This window comes from Camponotus vicinus, unplaced genomic scaffold, assembly GCF_025532165.1.
Source record: "Camponotus vicinus isolate PSW18456_S1 unplaced genomic scaffold, iyCamVici1.0 SCAF_7, whole genome shotgun sequence".
Taxonomy (NCBI): Eukaryota; Metazoa; Arthropoda; class Insecta; order Hymenoptera; family Formicidae; genus Camponotus; species Camponotus vicinus.
The window spans coordinates 5135770-5158505 of record NW_028141979.1 but is presented as its reverse complement, the minus strand read 5'-3'; the positions used below and the strand labels follow the sequence as shown (position 1 = coordinate 5158505).

At 29.5% G+C, this 22736-nt stretch overlaps 1 protein-coding gene and 1 long non-coding RNA gene across 6 annotated transcripts in view; both read left to right on the top strand.

The window, feature by feature from the left end:
* LOC145975090 (lachesin) overlaps positions 1-22736 on the top strand; it is a 160175-nt gene that overhangs the window by 17870 nt on the left and 119569 nt on the right. For 4 of the 5 annotated variants that reach the window (XR_014439875.1, XM_083105242.1, XM_083105238.1 and 1 more), the window contains exon 2: positions 1253-1322. The gene's annotated coding sequence lies outside the window, so the exon portion shown is untranslated. Of the gene's footprint in view, positions 1-257; positions 594-1252; positions 1323-22736 lie in introns of those variants that run through there. The other variant, XM_083105239.1, reaches the window with a different exon arrangement.
* On the top strand, positions 14769-16693 carry LOC145974611 (uncharacterized). Its single transcript, XR_014439752.1, has 3 exons — positions 14769-15014; positions 15588-15731; positions 16084-16693. It is a non-coding gene; the product is annotated as an uncharacterized LOC145974611 (long non-coding RNA).

The following is a 22736-nucleotide window of genomic DNA, read 5'->3' as shown; positions in this document are numbered from 1 at the left end:
AATTAACTTTCGATAACCGACATAAGACTGCATAAATCTTTATCAAAGCACAATCATTCATCATTAAAACTAAAAAGAGACAGAGACGAAAATTATAAATTTTATCACGATTCTTCGATTATTATACTTATGGATAATAATTATTTCTCTAACAATGTTTAGAGAAATAAATATATTTCGCATTCGATGTTTTAAATTTTTCTAAAATGGGAAACACATATTAATTATTTATTAAGCGATTATTACGACTTTTCATCACTTTAATCTTCTGGTTTTACAATTTGTGTTATTGTGCATGTACTATACATGTATCAACAATAGAGGTAGTATTACTGTGACGAGTGACACATAATTTTCGTCTCGTGTAAGCGTTACATGAATCGTGTTTTTCGTGTTGGTTTCTTACGATATACAAAAGTGTATCTCTCGTGATTATTTCGCGATTGAAAGTGCTGTGCAAAGTGTCTCGCGATCGTTGCGTATACGACTCATTATAATTAATCGTGTTTTCGCGAGTGAGTGTCATGAGAAAACAGCAAGGGAGGAAAAACAAAAGAGGAAAAACAGATCTGGAACAGCTTCAGGCAATGCGTGTAAGTAATTTTTAAATTATCATTTATATTATTTTCAAATTAAACATATTGTTCATTCTTTTTTCATTTTCTCGATAATAATGTAGTCGAAATTACGATGTAATATAACACATATATAAAAAATATTCCAAGTTTTATTTAAAAATACTTAAAATATCTATAATAAAATATTTTGCATTTGATATTTTTTTGAAAACATATCTTTTTTAATCAATGGAAAAGAGGGATGCGATATAAGTGTAACTCCTTATAAATTATAAAATAAATTACTCCGAATTATATATTATATTAGAAAATTATATAACTCTCTCAACATTTTGACGTGATGAGAAGATATATATATATATATATATATATATATATATATATATATATGTATATATATAAAAGATATATCTTCTCATATATCTAAGTATATAATCTTATATATATCTTATAACTTTTATATATAGATGTTAATAGTTTTCTTTTCAAAATTTATTTTATTACAATTAAAATTATTTTATCTTATTATTATATGCACCTCCGAATATAAGTTCAATGCATAATAATTTTTGATTTATTAACTATTTTAATATATATATTTATGTATAATAATTTTTGATTTATTAACTATTTTAAACGTTGCTACAATTTAAATTTTCCATTTGTTGTTACAGATCAACATAACTGACAACTTGAGAGAACGACAGAGGAAAGACATCCTTACACCGGCGGAGCAACCCTAAGGTAAGTACTTATTATTTATATATTAATTGTTAAAAGTCGCATGAATTCGATTTCATTATTTGAATGAATTAAACAAGAAAGAAAGAAAGATTTTTATATAAATCTTTCTAAAAGCTTCTATTAAAAAAAACTTTTTTTTTTTTTTTTATAAAATTGTATGATTGATATAAATCCAAATTATCGATTAATTAAATCATATATAACATATAATAATCATATATAAATGTTAATAAATTAATTTATAACTTATTATAAATTTTAAATATATATCACAAATTACTTTGACCGATGATTTGGAATTAATTAGATAAGGCAAAATTAAATTCAAAGATGAATAATAGTCATCTTACAATCATACTCGAATATAAAATCGTTCATGCACCGACGATGATAATTAGCTAGTAATGAAAGGAATTTCCAAAATATCAAAAAAATTGCAATCAAATATATTGTATATTATAATTCAAATTGCGAGCAAAGTACAGAAAATATATCTAGGAGCAACAGGTGTAGTATCGCCGCGAGCGGTGATGTGTGAATTGGCCGCGCAAGTTTCAATCTTTCTCCTGCTCGAAATTCGTCTATTAATTCGCGAGACATTGCGTGTATTGAATAGGTCATAGGATAATGCAATCGTATTCTTTTGCATTATTCTTTCGGTACAATATAATAAAAAGCGCGTTGCATGTGCAAATAATATCGAGAGTACCGATCAAATGCTGTGCGACTATTATTAACGGGTTTCCGCGAGTGTTTATCGAATGCTGTGAAGAGCAGCAGCAGAAGACAAAAAAAAAAAGAGAAAGAGGCTAGAGAGATCGGACGATGGTTAGGTAGGATAGTGACGCAACCATAGCATAGAACTATAGACGTGTATACGTGAGATAATTTATTTTATTTATGTATTACTTGGTTATTACTTGTTTTGCAAAATAACTGTTTCGACATTTCGACAGTCGCATGGTTCGTGTGTAATTTTGTATTGTTATCTAAAATGTGAAGTCTCTTTTATTACATTTAATATATATATATATATATATATATATATATATATATATATGTATATATATATATATATATATTTCAAACATTTAATAAAATATTTATAAGTTTTATTTTATGTGCATATGTGTACATACAAATATTATATATATTAGAAATATGCATGAATAACAAAAAATATTATAAATACATCGCATATTTTAACTTATTTAATGAAAAATATTAATTTTATTCAAATTTTTATAGTCTATTAATTCATATTTTTTATTGAATCCAATGTGACTTTACTCTATTGCTCGGAATAAAATAAAATACAATTCAAATATTCTGCAGAATAAAAAAATTTACTATAAATTAATTCTCAAAATTAGTTTTACTAAAAAAAATTTATAATATTATAAAAAATTGATATTAAAATAATAATTTTTGCAACAATCCATCCGAGCATTCCATCTATGCACAGAACAAGATTTTCAAAATTATATACGTACGCGTACATATATACTTAGTAGAAACTGCATTATCACGTTTTATATTGAGAATACAAAGAGTGATATATTTATAATATTGTTTGTTTATTTAATAATTTATTAATTTAGTAACATATTAATAATGTAGTAATACTATATATATATTTGACTTTATATTTCCGTATATTTTTCAAATTACATAAAAATGTCTGAAATTAGAAACATTCATACATTCGCCAACTTATCGAGATAATTATCTTCCTAGTGATATTCTCATAGATAAGTGTTCTTCTATTGTGTGAAAGAGGATTATCTCTCAATAGCAATGACGGAATCAGCACAGGGTTCAGTCCTTACCTCTTGTAATTGAAGCGATGATGTAGGTCAGAGACTCTAATAACACTTGCTACAGCTACATGTGCACATATCACGCATAAATGCATGAAGTACGTGTAAGATGCATATAAAACGTGACAATACGAGATTTCTATGCGAGCATAAATGTACATATGCATGCGCACTCTTTTGCATACGGGGTAAGATACATACATACATACACACGCGGAAATGTATAAAAGCATGCCCTCAAGGGTTCATTGCGAGTGTACTGCATAACCAATTCTCTCGGACTCTTTGCGATTCTCGTCACGCTTGTCGCTGAGCATTTTCACGTTGCGCTGTTAAATAAGAAGAATTATTCAATTTTTTGAACGTCGCACTTTTCTTTCTCTTCCTTGCAAAATGTTGAGCGTGCGCGAGAGGAATTATTTAATTTTTCAAACAAACGAAACAGGCTTTATTTACGTTGACATTATATACAACATCTTGGTAACTAAGCTTCATATTAGAATATGTTAAATCCAAGATAATTCTTTAATAAATAGAATTATTCGATAAACAAATTATATATATTATCCTTCCTTAGTCTTTATTTGTCCAAACTTCTGCTTCCATGATAACTAAAATATAAAACATTATTTTATCAAATTGGATGATAATATCTAATACACGTTTATATTTTTTAATTAAAATTTTAAAGCAGTATCTTAAAAAATTCAATATTATTTTATTAGTAAATTATCGTGAATATTTGATGACAATAATATTTATAATTAATAAATATCAATTTTATAAATATATTGCAGGAAAATATTTGCGGCATCTTATTAATTGTATTAATCTTAGGAGTTACGCTAATTATTTTAAAGAAATCTATTTTTAAATCTTAATTAAAAAATATGAGAACCTAATATATTCTACATAATAATCCGCGTTAATAATAAAATAATGTTTTATATTTTGATTATTCATGTGTATGCTTTCGATAATTTATTCTCATTATACTCTATAATTAATTAAATATATAATGTTCGGAAAATTTATATTATGTATTATCAGTGAATTAGTGACGAAAAGTCCACTAGAAGTAGTGCCGTTAATTAATTGCATACTAGGAGGGAGATGAAGGCGTTCCGTATTTAATTGGAGAAATACGGCCAGGCAATGAATCGAGACTCTATCGAGCCTAACCTGATGAAACGAGGATAATTATCTGGCTCGATAATGGCAAGCAGAGTATACGCCTGCGTTCACTGTAACAATGTCACGTCAAAAGCTCTGTAATTCGACTTGAATAATGACGCTGCATGCCATTCTATGTTACTTTGTCATGTGTAATTGCAACCGCTAATATCGATGATTACAATATCGCACTTTGCAAATTCCTGTATTCAAAACACAGTAATAAAAGGAACCTAAACTCTATAATTATAATTATCCTCGTATATAAAATCTATTTTGTTTGTTCGAGAAATTAAATAATTCTTCTCGCTAATGCCGCAAGAGAAATATAAAGATGTTGGAAAAAGATACGATGTTCTTGTTTATAAAAATAATACGAAATATTAAATTTTGTATATAAATGTGAGATATAAAATATTGCATTTTTTGAGATATAAAATATTAAACATTAAACATTAATGTGCACAGGAATTATTATAAACTATGTCATACAAATAAAACATTGAATGTATATAAATATCCATTTTCTATTTTAAGCATTTTATATAATCATATTTATTAATTAAAAATTCTGTTTCATAATAAAGTATTGCGCTATCATAATCAATTCAAAAATTGTAAGCGCGATTAAATGCGCAATTAAATTTATGCATTTCATTTAAAGACCAGTCTATTTCTGTGTTAATTATAACATCGTGTTTTTTTGCAAGAAAGACACGTTTTCTTGCGAAATATGATAAAATATGATTTCCTGGAAATAAATATATAGCGTTATAAATTCCAAATCTCTGCGCGTAGAAGCTAATCATTATAATTATACTTTATATATGGGCATACTAATTTGCAATATGCAGTATATCACAAGTCCATTAACGTCGTAGAATGTTAAAAGTATCGTGCAGTGAATGGCTAATCGTGTTTTGTTCTCGCACCGTTGGAAACTTCCTACATTAATGTCCAATGTGTCCGTTCCCCATATTACGTCACGTCGATAAATCGACCCTCGAATTCGAATTTAGGGGTTTGTCTCGACAATAAATAGGGGCTGAAGCAGCGTAACTAGAACTGATCTTTGTAAGCGCGGCCAATGATCGCATTGCGGATATGTATCCCATTACGAGGGTGACAATACACAACGTAACGGATTGTGAGAATATTAACCTGCCGACGATTCGAATATGAACATATTGCATTTCCATGTATGTAAGTGACGTAGAAGTATTGTAAATGTAATAAATGCGATAACGTGCAGTCATTGTCAGTATTATTAATTGGATACTCATGAGTATATTCGCGTACATAACGTATTTTGGTTCGTAAATTTATACTGCCCTTCTCGATGAAGCTACAAGCTGGCGATAGGACATCCGATAGTAATAGGACATCCCGTATACATAGTTTCAGGCGCAAATAACTTCACGGCAACGTTTACAGACTAACTCTATACCCGCCAGTTACAATTTCCAGGATATGTTCGGCAACCAATCACGTTTCATGCCCTTCGGTCTACCCACATAACGTTAGTATTTACTTCTCGTTTACAAGACATTTCCTCCGAAATTTCCTCCGTACCTTTCTCCAAGGATTCCCGTGATACTTTGCATGAGGTTAAATTAGTGCCACTTATATATGCATCTATTTAATCGAAATTAAACATGCCTGTGGTACATGGTCAGCCATTACAGTGCGCTACTAGAGTATATCGCAAATAACTGGTCGTGATTGTATCTCATGAGATTTATATATCAGACAATTTTGTGAATAAATCGCAAAAACATATATAACGAACTGACATAACTATGCATATTAAATGTGTTTGACGAGTATATTTGATTTGAAAGCATTAGATATATTAAATTTTAATTTAAAACGATATGACTGTTTGCCATTCTTAGCAAAATTTGCTTAACGATATAAGAAAAAATTGATTTTAATCTTAATCTTGAAAATGAAATCAATACATCGATTACCATAATTGATTTAAATAATTAAGATATAAATTATATTTATAAAAATATAAAAACTGAAAGATTATAATAATGATAGAATGAATGATCAAGGATTTTGAAATTAAATCTGAGATTAGATCTGAAACTGCCACTATAAACTCACACATGTTTAATGGCACGCGACATCAATTTCTGGTCTTGGTCATTACATTCCCGGTAGAATCGAATTATCGCTTAGCTGTAATCGAAACGTAGAAATGGGGAAGTAGAGAAGGGTGTTCATGGCGATAATTAATTCCGTGTCGTTGACATATGGCACTCGCGAGGGCGCTATTTCGAATTACCATACCATACGAGCTATATCGTTCGGAACGGCGTATGGCTGTGACCTGTCGCTGCCAGACAAAGCGTTTAATTGACTGAACTAATCCGGGCTAAACAGTAATTAAAACTGCAGGTCCCATCTTCACCGTCCTAGTTACTGCGCGATTAGCGTCGCTTCCTTGTCTTCATAATGGCTAATGGGAATGTTTCTCTACTCTTAATCGTGAGTAATAGACCGGATATATATGTAGCTATAATTTCTTCATATAAATTATTTTTCAAAACCCGTTTTAAACGATCTACAATTCAAGATAGCATTATAAATATAATTTTATGTATCGCATATATTTTCTGCCTTGTCCAATATCCATATATATCTTAAAATATATTTTGTATGTGTATATATTTATCTTTTGTATGGATATGATAGAATTATAAGTAGAGTTCAGTTTTATTTTTCGCGAATTATAGATCATCCAAAATAGACAGACATTTTTCGAAGATATTCATTTTGATATTTCGCATAAATGTGACGTAACATTGGAATTGACACGTATATTATATATGTGTATATGTGTGTGCATGCACTAGCAATTCCTTTGATCAATTGCAAATGTCACACGCTGTGACTGTCTGTAATAAAAAAAAGAAAATATGTCGAGATGGAATGTGTGATATTTGACAGCAGATAAAAATTATTCGATTTATTTACGAAACTGTACCAAAATATTTTTTTTCCATTGTATATCTTGAATATATTTGATTAATCGCATATTTGATAGTATAACCTTATATAATTCATATTTTAACGCGATAAATTACATATAAAATTTTACATTATTTGATATTTAATATAAAATCAAGCTTGATTTTCTCTCGAAATGACATATAAAAATGACCCATATAAAGCTGAATATATCTGAAAAACACAAGCAAATATTTCAAAAATGTCAATAGTGAATGTTTAGCAAGATATGATTCATGAAATTATCTGTCTTCATTGGAAAATAACGAGAGATAAAACATCGAGATAGACAGAACAATATAATGCAGATGCATTTCGATAGCCTCAATTTGCGGACATACGTGAATAGTTACATCATGATCAAGTGCCCAGAAAAGCACCATTTATGTTAACACAACATTCTCATCGTATAATTGAGAATTATGTATTGATTAATCACGCGATTTATCTCGCAGAATATCTTTACACGTTTTTACGTTTTACATATGGTACGACATAACAGATTGCCGCAATTAATGCGTATTCGTAATCAACTTGATAATCAATAAGAGATTTGAAAGCAAAATTATTTGTTCATTATTATTTTGTTACGCGAAAAATATTTTGAGGGTTTGCAACTGTCGTTTTTATTTTTTACTGTCGCGTTGCAACGGACTTTCCCCTATATGTGTCATCGCAAGAATTGTTAGTTTTTCAAAGTTGCATTCATCATAAATGTTTGCCCTAATAATTCGAAACGACCGAAACAGCTCGATGCATAAAAATATTCGCTTTTATAAAGACAGTACGAAATATGATGTTAAAGACAATTCTCGATGTTTCCTTCATTATAATTGATAACATCATTATTCGTCAATTTAAAAAAAAAACATCGTAGATGAGGTGATACATATGTCAATATTATATTTCTGCTATTCTCTTTCCTCGCAGTAAGAAATATGCAATAACAGATAATATTTTATATAAAATGTGTTACTCATATTCACGCTATTTAAATAGAGAGCATATAAAAAGCGAAAAAATATGTAATCTAAACAAAATTTACTGATCTATTTTACTAAAAATTTATTATGAATATCTAATTATTAATTATATAATTCACTGTTTAGTTTCTTTATAGTATATGCAAAATTAGAATTTTCTATTATCTTTAAATGAGACTGCGTTAAATAAAATATTGAAAAATATTATATTGCAAAATTTTTTTTAGTTAATGAATAAAAAATATATAATATATATAAAAAGAATTAATTTATAAAATTATTAAATTAATTTTTTGCTTACAGCTCTTTCTTGTTGAATGCAAATTAATACATCAAAGCGCAACAGTGGTATTAAAGATACATATTTCTTTCTCGGATTAGCTAGATAACCATAGCCGCTCCTAAAGTCGCGAAAAACAATTGCGCCTTCATGCTTAAGGGAATGCAATTTCGCCGTCACGTTCGTCCGCGATTGTTTCGCGAAGGAAACTTCGTGCTTGAAAGAGCGGATAATTGGCTTGAACTATCGCCGAGGCAGACTGCGCGCGGTCGGAATTTCTCGACGAATCCCTTTCCTAAGGTCGAGCAGATACTCGTGCCGATTACATAGGTTTATCATAAAAAGAATTTTAATCAAGCAAATCGCGTCATGCGTACTGAATATTTTATTTTTTGTACGATTTCGCGTTGATTACTAAGAGAAAGATCACAAGCTTCGTTGAATCAAATCCTTTAATTTATTTTTTTTTTGTAAAAGATTGGAAATTTCTTTGAATAATTAAAAAAATTAAAAGAGAATTTATTAAATCAATAGACACACACGGATAGAGACGTTATAAAAGTAATAAAAAAAATTCAATATTATATTTTGCTATAAATAATATCTGCATCAATATCTGTATATTATTAAAAATAAGACGAACAATCAATTTTATTTTACATCGAGGAAAATTCCGTTATATTGTTATATAAAAATAATTCGCTAAGTGTATTGATCAGAAATATCCGCGATATCAATTCTTTCGCTCGTATTCAAATAAATGATGCAATTCTACACGGGTATTTCGGTCGAAAATCGGATCGTACGTTTATACAAGCGATGTAATCATCGTACTAACGATGTAAAAGCGAAATATTGTGGAAAGAAGCGTGTTCGGTGAAATAGGATTCCAAGCCTCGATTAACGCTTGTGTCGCACTCGTAAGTAACATACGTTGATTACGCTCTGTGCGCTAATTATGGACACGCATTTGAAAGCGCACGTATCCTGCTAAAACTGTGTATTTGCTGGAATACAATATGTATTACTTGCGAGCATCAAATTTGGGACGTGCTTGACATAAATCGGCATGAATGAGCAAGGTTGTATCATCATTGACGATCGAATAAAAAAAAATATATTCCACTTAAAGAACGTTTTTAAAAATTATGTCATTAGTTATTATAGAGAACGTGTATGTGAAATTATAAAGATTATAAGTATATAAGAATTGTGTCTTGTTTTTAATATATACATGTATATTTTTTCTAATCATTTAAAAATTTTTGATTTTTCATAATTAGTATAATAAAGAGAGAAGAAGAGATGAAATTTCAACGCGTTTAAAAAAAATGGAGAAATGATTAAAAAATAATGTTTCTAAAATAATGATATATTAAATATAACTAACTATAAAAAATTAGGCTCCGTATATTAAAATTTAAAGTTTATATTTAAATATAACTATATTGATATTGTGATTAACGTTGATCTTTTATTTATATAAAATCATAATTCATCTAATTATAAGTAGAGCATTTTATGAAAAAGTAAAAGTAACAATTTTTAAAATCAAATGTAATATAAAAAAGAATTCTAGTTCTAGCTCAATTTTATTCTATGCTTATGATGAAAATAATACCTTGCACAAGAAAAATCTGTCTTCACGTATGCAAATGTTTCAACACTGCTTTCGATTTCTCGCGTTGAAGAATTCAACCGAGGTTGTCGCACGGAAAAGCTTCCTGGTGTCAATGTATTTCGGAGATCGCCGGGAAAGCTGTTGGGAAAGAGGGTACGATGTATATGAGAGAATGATGAGGAAAATGTAAGGCTGGGGGGATGAATCCAAAGATAAAAGGAACGTGAGGCGATGTGAGGGATGTTGAAAACCGGCGAGATTGGATGCAGTTGCATATTAATATCGCGGTGGAAGATTTGCGATGAGGTCAGATAGTCTCCGACTTATTTATTTGTTTCTGCATGATGTAGAGAGAGGGATTATTTGAGATATACATTAGATAGTCCTGAGATTCAATTTGTAGAAGATGGATTTCACGCGGATTAAACTGGGAGCATATTATTGCACCTCGTGAAATTATTCTCGCTAAATACATTTAAAGTCGGAGAGAAATCTTGGTTTGGCTAAAAGTATAATTTATATAATTTTTCTATTTTAATATTTCCTATCAATATATACGTCGATTGAAATGGAAAATATTAATAGAAAAATTAATAGAAAAATCTGCATACATTTAAAACTTATAACACCTAATAATTTAATATAATTTAATACAGAGAAAATTATTTTTACATACAATATATACATTAAATAATTTTATACAAAGAAAATTATATATATAATGTCGAGAAAAAGCTGTATTATACAATAGAATATGAATCTGCAATGCTTGTATAACGCATTATATTACAATTAGAAACTTTCGAGTGCGATCTTCGTGCGAATTCTCATTCCGAGGATTAAGACGAAAGTGTTACGCGGGAGGACGCGTGAATAATGACGCAAAGTTATACATCTTGCACGATGGCGAAGGGTAGACTTCGCGTGAAATTTCACAGGGGAAATCCGTGCGACATTAACGGCGGAAACGCGCTGTTTAACCCCCCACCGTACCTTCGGCGCAAAAGCGTGCATATCGCGTTTGGGATTGTCTCCGGTTGACCGAGTACGCTTCTTCGTGGTCCAACGGCGCCAATTCAGTTATCCGTGTAACGGCAAACGTGTCAGCTTGTATTTCCGCAAAATGCTCGTTGCGGTTTAACATCGCTCCTCGTATGTCGCCGCGAAGCGGAGCATCTGTGCTTCGAACAAGGGCGTTATTAAAGAACCGAGCTTCTCGAACTGATCGTGAGTCTTTCGTATTGAAACGATTTTTTATCGACAGAAAACTATCGAGAACAAGATATTATTTAAAACAGAATATAGAAATTTCTTCGAAGATTAATTCATTATTTCATTTATTCATCGCCTATTCTTGTTTAAATAAAATCAATCGATATTTCAATTTTTAAAGAAAGAAGGTCGTCAAGAATATTTCGCGGATTAAAAAAGAGGCTTTATCTCTTCCTCATGTATTTTTTGTTATTCCTTGCCGTTTTTACAATTGTCAATCGTAACGTACACGTTGCGAACTCTCGTTGGAACGGAACGCTACCGCTATAAGATTCGAGAGAGCGTTGCCACCCGCTCGCGAAATCCCCGCGCGGTATCGTTGCGACGCAGCTTTCCGCGGCGCGAGACCGCGGATTTGCGGATCGCGACAAATCCGGTATTTTCTCCGGGCCGCCTCCGTGTCCCCGTATATATCATTCACCGCGAGCAAAAATCCCCGAGCTTTATAGAATAACGTTTCAAGCGCGGTGCGCGGTGGTAGTCGCGCGCGACGCGAATTTATGCCGCGATAAATAAGCTCGTGCGCGCGAGAATCCGCGATAGAGCTCGTCCTCTTCGCAAAGATACTCTAATCGCGTATGCGACATGCACTGTAAGCCCTTATCGTTATGCTGTGAACTGCGAGAGGGAGACCGTTGGTCGATGAATTGTGGAAGATGTTCGCGGAGACAGCTGTAAACGCGCGCGATGCACGTGCTAGAGTCGCGCTGTAGTCGTTTATAAATTGAGCCCATTAATTCAAACGAAATGCATACAAACGGTTCTTGTTATAAACTTAATTGTACGACCCTTTCGTGTGATTCGCTGACATTATAAGCTAACTGTATTTTACTGTAATTTAAGAAATGAAAAACGTGATTATTAATGAAGTGTTTCAAATATATCCATTCTTTACCTAAATTTATATAACGTGCAATATTTAATTTATTATGATTCTCTCGTTAAAAAATGCTTCATTTTTCCGATCAAGATTGCACTAATTAATAAATTAATTTACCCAGAAAGTTGTAAATATTTTTGCAAAAATTTAAAATAGAAATGACGAAATCCGATCACAAAGATTTCTCAAACGTAAAATGATTTGATCGTTTCGCAACTTTTATTCTTTTAGTAAGACATTATCTTTGATAAAGGATTTCATCGGTGATACCAAAGAATCGCAGACTCGCTTTCTAAAAAAAACTCATCACTGTTCATTTATAAATCTTGAGTAGAAAGCAATTCAGCGAAGATGTCATGGCATACAACGGTAACCGACGATAGATCAAAATCAGATCGTTTTACATAGTCCCACTGCGCTATGCACACGTCACAACAGTCGGTTCTTCGTTTCCGGAACGCGCAAAATCAATTTCCGACGCGTAAATAGAACTGCCGTCTGCCGGTGAACCCTATTGTAAAACGGACGTGTATGCGTGTGGCTTTAATGCACGACACTTTGACATTAGCAGTAACTCGAATCGCCAAGTTTGACGAACGGATAATGATCCTTGCTGAAAATTCATAATAATAATTGTCACATACAAGAATCTAATTTCCTTCTATCTCTCAAATGATAAAAGACAGGATATAATAAATCTATCTCTTAAAAGACAGGATATAATAAATTATGTAAAATATATTTGACGAATCTAGAATTTTGTACACTTATGAAATTCAACGATTAACTTCAAATTAATCGATCTGAAAATTGATGTATCCAATTGAATAAACTGAAAATTATTAATAACCGAATGTACATCACTGACCCGCAGCTGATTTTAAAATAAAATAAATGAATTTCGTTGTCATATGATAAAGTTTATCTTTATATGGGGGCAAATAATATCGAAGGTTTCGATAAACAATTATGCTATGTCAATATAAATCTTGCTAACAATTCGTTAAGTACAAAATCTATTGGATCGAAATTGGATGTCAAGAACGTGATTCCTTCTTTAAGATGATAAATGATGTTAGCGAAAAGCAAAAGGGCAATCGCGAGCATTTATCACTTCTAAGCAGAAAATTCAAACACTCGTTCATCATTGATATTTGAGATTGTATTTCCAAACAAGGTTTTTAGATATGAAGGGAAAAATAACTTTTATTATTTATTACGAGTAATTCAATTTGTCATTTTTGCGGAATTTTTTTCAAACATTCCAATATTCATTTATAGAATATTTTACAACGCTTTATATGCGACGAATCGCAATGGATCATGTAGCATTGTAAATAAATACTCAATTAGTCAACAAAATTAAAAAGTTGAATTCATCTATATTATATAAATGTAAAGGTTTCATTTCAGATTTATTTTAATAAAGGAAACATTGAACAATCAAACATCCTGATACCTAAGCAATAATGAAATAAATGATAAACATATAAATAAAATATTTATTTGAATAATTTGAAATGTAAATATATATATTTGTTTATTTACAAATCGTAATCATATTCAAAAACAATCTATCGTAAAAGTTAAAACGTTGAAAATTTCGATTATATTTTTAATATTGCCTCCATAAAAATAAGCTAATATATCCTTCTTGTCTAAAGAAAAAAAATTAGATAATTTTTTTTCTAAAATGTAATTTGTGTTTAATAAAGTACTTGTGTGTTTTTCAAACATTGAAAATTCCAAAATATCTAGTACACTCGATTGCGATCCAAATATGAACCTTCAGTCCTGCATGAACCCCCAGGTATATTTTCGCTAGGTTGCACATTTCATGACCAGAGATATGCAGCCCCAGTGGATATATGGGCCGCAAGCTCGCTTGCTTTTTTGTGTATTTTGTTATCCGCGAACATGCGACAAAGGTACAGCGTTACCAACTGACTACAAAGATTAGTTGCGGACCGTGTGCAATGTTCTCGCGATGGCGTTTGACGAGATCAAAGCCGCTCGAAATGCGAAAACAACGTCCTCGGCATTTTCGGTTTGACACACCAAACATGTATTAAGAAGCATAAGAGATATTACTTGTAAAAAATATTCTGCTTTTACGATTCACCGTTAGTATATAGTGTGTATTTCAATACATAAGCTAAATACTTACTCGAAGACTAATTACGAGATGTAAAAAATTATATATTTGCGTATACAACAGCTAATAAATTCGTTATATTGAATCTTGTACGGAAGATGAAACGAATAAAAACGAATTGTAAAATTCATTCATGAACTCCCGCGGATTTTATTATTTATCCAATGCTCTCATTCGCTGATATTGTCTATAATCGATTGCTTTCTATTTCGATAAAATTTATATAATGAATTTTCTGCTTATCGAATAACAATCGTTGTCAAATACAGCACTTGTATTTCATCGGCGTGACAAAATTCCTGTTTTTCTCGACAAAAAAAAATGTCTGTTGTGACAATTAAAATCGTCAAATAGTCAATATATGGGTATATGCACGAGGAGCAGCATCGGCGCCATCGGTGCGCCGTTTTACGCATGGCAAGGTTGGAGTTTTCTGACATTCATCGGGATCGTTATAGTCCTGATGCTATTCTGCTATAATTATATAAACGTACGTAAATTAACAATTTGCGTAAAGCCGATTCGTTGAATATTGTTCCCCGAAAATCCCATCGTGATTAATTAATAGACAGCACACAGATTGAACGCATCGGAGGTTATTATGATTTGTACGGTCCATATTCGTGTTTGCTATATCATAATTATAATTATCGATATATATACGCTATGTAAATAAAATTACATTAATTTTATACGCAAAACAATATTTTATGATCTATAAATAACGAATATGAATTGACATTATTCGATAATGTAGTTATAGCTTGAGAAAAATTATAAATTAATTAAAAATTAATTACTTATCTAAATTTCTCAAATGTTAGAGCTAGATTGAAAAGCAATCAATCAACTGCTAAGAACAATTATATTATATAGATTCAATCTGTGAAAAGTATATTTATAAAATAATATATAATATATAAAATATAAAATAATATAATATAGTTTAAAAACATAATACTTTACGTATTTTTGTCCTTACAAACGCTTAAGTGTTATAAGTAGTAGAAATTAATAATCACTTTTAGAGGACATAGTGACAATAGTAATCGCAACTTTTCAGAAGCCCTCGAGATAATGGTATCGTAAAATTAAATCCACTCGAACTTACGAAGAAGTGCGAAAAGACTAAGTAAATCAGAATTCTTAAACGAGCAATTACCATAATGAAGAAGTTATTCAAGAAAATCTCCCATTTCTCGTTAACGTAAGCAATAATTGAACTATCACCAACGTCATATTCCCTAACGCAAAGCATACATTTACAAAAAAATCAATATATAATAATACACACATGTCTTGTATAATTTATTTAAATTCAAAAAGTAACTTATTTTAAGATAAATTTATTAAAATTTGGAAAATCCATCATCATTTATTTTCATTTGGAAGAAGATAAATATAGATGCATCTCTAATTAATTTATTTAGAAGCAAGAATCTTCTTTTCCAGTATTGCACTTAAAGATAAATTGCAACAATTATTTTAAGATTAGTTTCGATTAATTTGTTTAAGCCATAAATAAAATGCTAATTTCAAAATCATTACTATTTTTCAAGAAGCAAATAAACATATTTGAAAAAGACACTAGAAGAGTAATGAAACAATGATTTGGATTAATGGAAAAGTTTCTAGAAATGGGATCACTCTTTAGTAAACTAACAAGCGGAAGCGTAGAGTAAATCCAAGCTTCGAATGTAGACGTGGCAATGGTTGACATAACTGTCGTGTAAACGGAACTTCAATTTACGTTAGGATTAAACATTAACCGCTTAAGGCGGCAGGAAATCTTACGCTTTCCCATACTATGCACCTCCCGAGTACGCGTCAGCACCATTTCAGAGTCCGTTTCGTGTATTTTGACCTTTAAAATTGCCGGATATACACGAGGACATATAAATCCGGATCATACCACACAATGATTTCGATTTCCAAAAAAAGGATAATGGAAAATATACTTATTTGAAATCTCTCTGTTATGAAAAATACGCAAAAAGTGTGTGCGCTTGTATATGTACGATAAAATATATTAATCAGTTATAAAAGAAATATTATTTCGTTGATAAAATTATATTGAACCTATCACACACATCTTAATGATACAAGGGATTATTTTTTATATAACTAATTGTATAATAAAAACAGACATCAATTAGAAATAATTTGATTAAATTGTTGACTGCGTATAATTTGTTTTCAATTAAAATTGTCAAAAATGTGTATATTTAAAAATATATGTTATATTTATAATATTATTTTTTATAAATTATATAAAATTAGTTAAAAAAATATTTGGTGTATAAAAATTTTCATATAATTTGCTGCTATAAAATGAATTATCGTATTTCTCTTTCTTTTTCTCTCTATATCTATCTATCTCTATTTCGCTCAAATGCAACGTGCGTATATAACGGGAAATTTAATTTAATTTGTTTAATTATAATTGGTTTAATTACATATTAATGTTCGCTTGTCAACAATAGCAATCTTTTTAGTTTTATTAATTGCTTGCATTTGTAATTAAACGCAAAATTTAATTACGCCTGTTTACCAACTCTGTCAACTACTTTTATCGGAACATTTGTTATCAGACAGATTGTTGTGAAATTAAAACTGAATGACTCATATAATTTGTGATTATTAATAATTTATGAAGATGTTTCTAAATTAACAATCTCTTTAAGATATTCTAATCTATCTTTAAAAATAGAATCATATAATGCATTATAATACATTAATCATATAGCGCATTAATGGAAATAAATAATTTTTCTATTTATATTCCTTTTGAAGAAGGCACAGCTTAAAGCAAAATGAATACTTGAAGCGATTCCAAAGCATCTTCTGTCGTAAAGAGGAACAGATTAACTATGTAAATCAATACCTCTCTCTTCTTGTATCATTTAAAAAAAGAATTTAAAAGAAGTAAAAATTTTTTTATTTTATAGAGAAAAAATTTTAATAAACTCTCTCCCACACAAAGATAGTTTTTTCTTGAATATCAAAAAGAATTACGAAAAAAATTAACATACAATCAAATCTATATTAAGAAAAAACCAGTCGTTAGCTCGTAAAAGAATTTCATACTCGGAGAAAACCATTCTTATAAACTTAGAAAAGATCTACTTTCATATACGTTTCCTTATGTCTTTTTTATAATTTTCACACACAGTTCAAATTAAAAAAAATATATAAGAGGATACCAGCATATATGCTGCAAGATTTATTTTCATATCATATAGTGTATTTTATTAACAGAAAACTGTCAAAGAATTCTGCTAGGAAAATATCGATATTGCTCGCGAAGAATCAATCACTACATACCTAGCATATATCGATCCTAATTTTTATTCATGCAATGCGCAATATCTTCGCTAGCCAGAAATTCATTACGAACGATCGCTGGATGATAGCGACCACGTACTTGATTACTCCAGGCGCGTATACATTTGCAGCGGTCGCGATTTATGGTTGCGCTTCCGGCGCGACCGGAAACGGACGGAGAACGCGCCGCTGGGCGATGTTGCGCAGTGTGGAACGGAGACGTGGAGCTTCCGACGAGAATGAATTATTCGGCTGCCGACTATCTTTCGCGGCCGACGCGAAACAGATATAAAGCTTCAAGGAAGAAGAGAAGCCGGCCGAGAATCGACGACGGATGCGAAAAGGCACGCGAGATGAAGGACCGGAAGCAACCGCGTTCGTTCTCTCGCGCTATATAACTTTCCCATCGAGGATTTGTGGTACATCGATTCTACGCTGCTGATTCGTGTCGATTTTTTTTTGAAAACAATGTAGTCGCAAACACATACACGTATACACATATATCGCAATCATCGCATATTTTCCGATATTTTCTTTATATTTCGTGAAAAACAAAGAATAATCCAAAAAAGTGTTTGACACAAAATTTTATTATCAGAGGAATTAAAGTAATAAAAAGAATGAATTTCTATCAAACTAACAATTTTATTTTTTTATTCTATTTTTTTATGCACGAATTTCTGAGGATAGATTAATAAACTCATAATTTCGTTATATTTTAACGTTGAAATGTTTGCTATTTTTTTGAATTTATTACATTGACTTTATAAATATTCCATATCCGTATTTCATTTCTCATTTATTTATTCGTTTAAATATCTTCAATGCATATATCTTAATTACATATCAAATTTTGTTATGTAATTAAGTAAGTTTTAACAAAATGTATAATTTATTTACATGCATATAATGAGGTTTAATATTCTATTAAATAAAATAGATTCAATATTACATTAACTTAAATCATGAACAATAAATTTTCACATATTATTGTTACGTTATACATAAGTTTATTCAGTTGACTAAATAATGTTAAAATATAAATATATATAAAATGAATTCTGCAAGCCACTGCCCGATATCAAAAGGAGAGAGAGAAGTATTTTAGTAGCTCTTCTCTTGTATTACCATCTGTTGGAACGTTTTAATTTCGAAATATTCTAACTGCATTCTAAATTTTTACCAATGGTAGATATGATTAAACCGTTGAAATCACACATATTAACGATGATCAGTTATGTCGGCTTCCCAATTCTTTTTAAATTTAGAATACGTCTCAAGAACGTCAAAATTTATCTGCAGCTGTAGAAAGAAGAACGAGAGATGTCATGAGCCGCTTTTAGGTGATCCCTGAAAGCGATGCATCCTCTATAAACATAAAAACGTGAACATGAACTACGAAACCAATATCTACGAATGTTTCCAATAGATAACACACAATTTCGGATAAAAGTAATCTATATAAAAATGAAATATAACACAAAATATTCTAATTATCTATTTATTTCTAAATATTAAATACTATAAATTTAATAGTTATATATTTTGTAAAATTTAATTATAAAAGAATCTTTAATATATTTCAAAAGAAAGAACCTTTGTCAACGTAGAAAAAAAATTAATTATAAACAAATGTATTTAATTTTATTGGAATTTTATTATTAATTTTATTGAATTGTCAAACTATACGCGATCTCTGCAATGCTAGCTATTCACGAAATAGATACAATGAAATAATCAATCATCATCACTGAAAAGAGGCAATAATATACTTTTAAATCTAATTTAAACTTTTGATAAACGATATGAAATTTATTATAATTGCAAGTGAAAATAACAAAAAATGGAAATAACAGTAAAAATTATAAGTTTTATTATAATTCTTCGATTATCAACCCTTACGGATAATAATTATTTATCTAATAATGTTCACACACAAGATCAAATATATTTCATCCGATATTTTAAATTTTCCTAAAATGCGAGCAAATTTATTTCATATATTTCAGTTACTTACACATTCGTTTATAATGGTGTAGTTTCGAACACTTTCTCTTTAAATTCGATTTATTAAAGGCGCACTTTATATATTATTCATATATATTATACTAATTATATAATTAATAATTATTATATTTTTTGAATGAGATAGAGGTAAAAGAATGATAAAATCATAAGAAGGAAGATGCTCGACAAGTCCCTATATCTTGTTAATATTTGAAACAGAAATATTTTATCGATTGTTAGCAAATGCCAAGATATCAACAGTCAATATCATGCAAATATTTACCGATATTTTGTTACTATTGTGTTATCAATGCCGAACTATATTATCATATGATGGAAATCTTTAATCTGTCTACAGAAAATTTTAATTTTATTTAAATCACATAAAATTGAATATTTTAATTGAGATATAAGTAATAAATTTTATGATATCATTTATATATTAATAATCAAATGACAAAAATAAAAAAATATGTAAATTAATAATAAATTAATTAAATTGAATAGAAATTTTTATTTTATAATTAATATTGCTTTTTTACAATGTTTGTAATTTTGCAATATTAAATATATATATATATATATATATATATATATATATATATATATACATATACATATACATATACATATATATAGATGGTTTTTGAATGGGAAAATATTTCGCTCTAAATATTATTTGATTATTTAAATCGATATTATCTTCATATTAATTATATATTGCTAATTATATAAACAAATATTCAAAGTGATATAAGTGCATAAATATTATCTAATATTATATATAAACGTTTATCTGTTATTTCTCTTATTATATTCACACATTATTGACGAGTGACAGAAGCTAATGGAAAGATAAAAATTTTCGCTTTATAAAGTTTTATTTATTCTCCTTTTTCTCTTTCAAATTATCGTCTATTTTTCATCAATTTAAAGGGATTTAAAACAACTTTGTACCAAGTGTTGAGATGATCCCTAAAAATCTCTTTATTGAATTAAAATCAAGTCAGATAAGTCAGATAAGGGTTAATCGACGAAATATTCACTATTTTTCATAAAGGATTTTAAATTCTTCCATCGACATCACCGAAATTCGAAAGCGGCGTTAAGATGCAGAACAATGCATGACTTGCGTCTTGCAGAGACATCAGAGAACGTTTTGATGAATGACAGGAAGTCAAAGAGAACTGAAGAGGGAGAGAGAATTCTATTCAGCGATTAATTGTTACGCCATTACAGCTTGAGTCATCAAGCGGCCTCTCCCTGTGGCTCTCAATAAGTTAAATTGAGTGTGAATAATATTCGGAGCTGTGAATCCCTTTCCCGTCGAGAATTCGCGCCTTAATGTCTCTTTCTCTCGTTTAAACTGCCGCATTCTCCGACACGATATCCCGGAATCTCTGCTTTCTTTCTGAGCATGGCGATTTTTAATTGATCGTTAAAAGAGCTTTAATTCACTTCGCCAACGACGGTTTCGTGAATAAAGCTGATTCCTCTCAATTTTAGTTTCTTTCAGTTTTGCACATTATTATAAGATATCGATCGATTTCAAATGCGATGAAACAATGCGATTGCCTTATGATGCCAAGTACCGACATTTATTTATTTAGATTATTTAGAAATTAAAAAATAAATAAATTTGTACTTAAGAAGTATAGTTTTTTTCGAAATTTATTTAATTATATATTTCATTCGATATATGAAAGCCTAAACAAATATAGAATTTATATAATTTCTTCAAATATTAATTATTTTAAGCACTATAATTTGAATTTTATATTTGATTAATGTAACTTCTATGTAGCTAATTCCGCTGTTGCGCATTGATAGGTAAATTAAAAACTTTTATTTTGTGATACAAAAACGAAATATATATATAATTATACTTTATTTAATTTTTTATACTTCTCCATTTATTGCATACAAATTTGAATACTTTTTTTTATATATTTAACCCGTGCCGTATATTTTCTATCTTTTTTAAAAATATCTTGACTTAAAAAAGTTAAAATCGATTCGTTTCAAATAATTAATTTGACAATGATAGATTTATAAAAATGTGGATAAGTATAAATATAAATTTCGATCAAGTGTGTCGTGCTTAAAATACGATAATATACTACTTATATATAAAAATTTCATAAAATAGTCACATCTAGCGTATTCACATTTGATACTCTTTTTTTTGTTATGTAGCGGTAATTTTATTAATATTTTTTCTACAATTTAAATATATTAATAATTAAAATATAAGCACTTATTAATAAAGCAAACATTAGGAACATAAAAAATTTCAGAAGATATAATAATTATGAAATAATTACATAATACATTTTTACATTACATAATACATTTTTTTGATCTATTAATTTTTCAATAAGTGCAAAACATTTTTTTATATATTAAATATTGCAGTCGTGACTATTATCTTTTTGGATTAAAGTGCAATCTCGAGGATTCGTAAAAATGACGTTATGCCGTGGGTTTTTAATGTACCGGCATACCGAGAATTCTGTATTCATTGCAAGCACGCTCATTTTAATTAATTGTTGAAAGAAGATTTTAATTTACTCGCGTGTTAAATATTTCAAGAATGAAATAGCTTCTCGTCTCCGATCTTATATAAGAAAGTTATTCAAATTATTCTTATTCTTGTAAGATTATTATTTAATAAAGATACATCTGAGATGCATATTTGAAAATTGAATAAATGTCCCGTAATATAAGATAGACGATATCGTTTTATTTGTAAGATTCTCTCATCGACATAATTAGTATCACTTAATGAAGACTGCATTGATGATGTTATTTTAATTGCGAAGGCAAAGCAGACAGGTGATAACAGTCCCTGTCTCTCAATGAAAGTAATTAGGAAAATTGC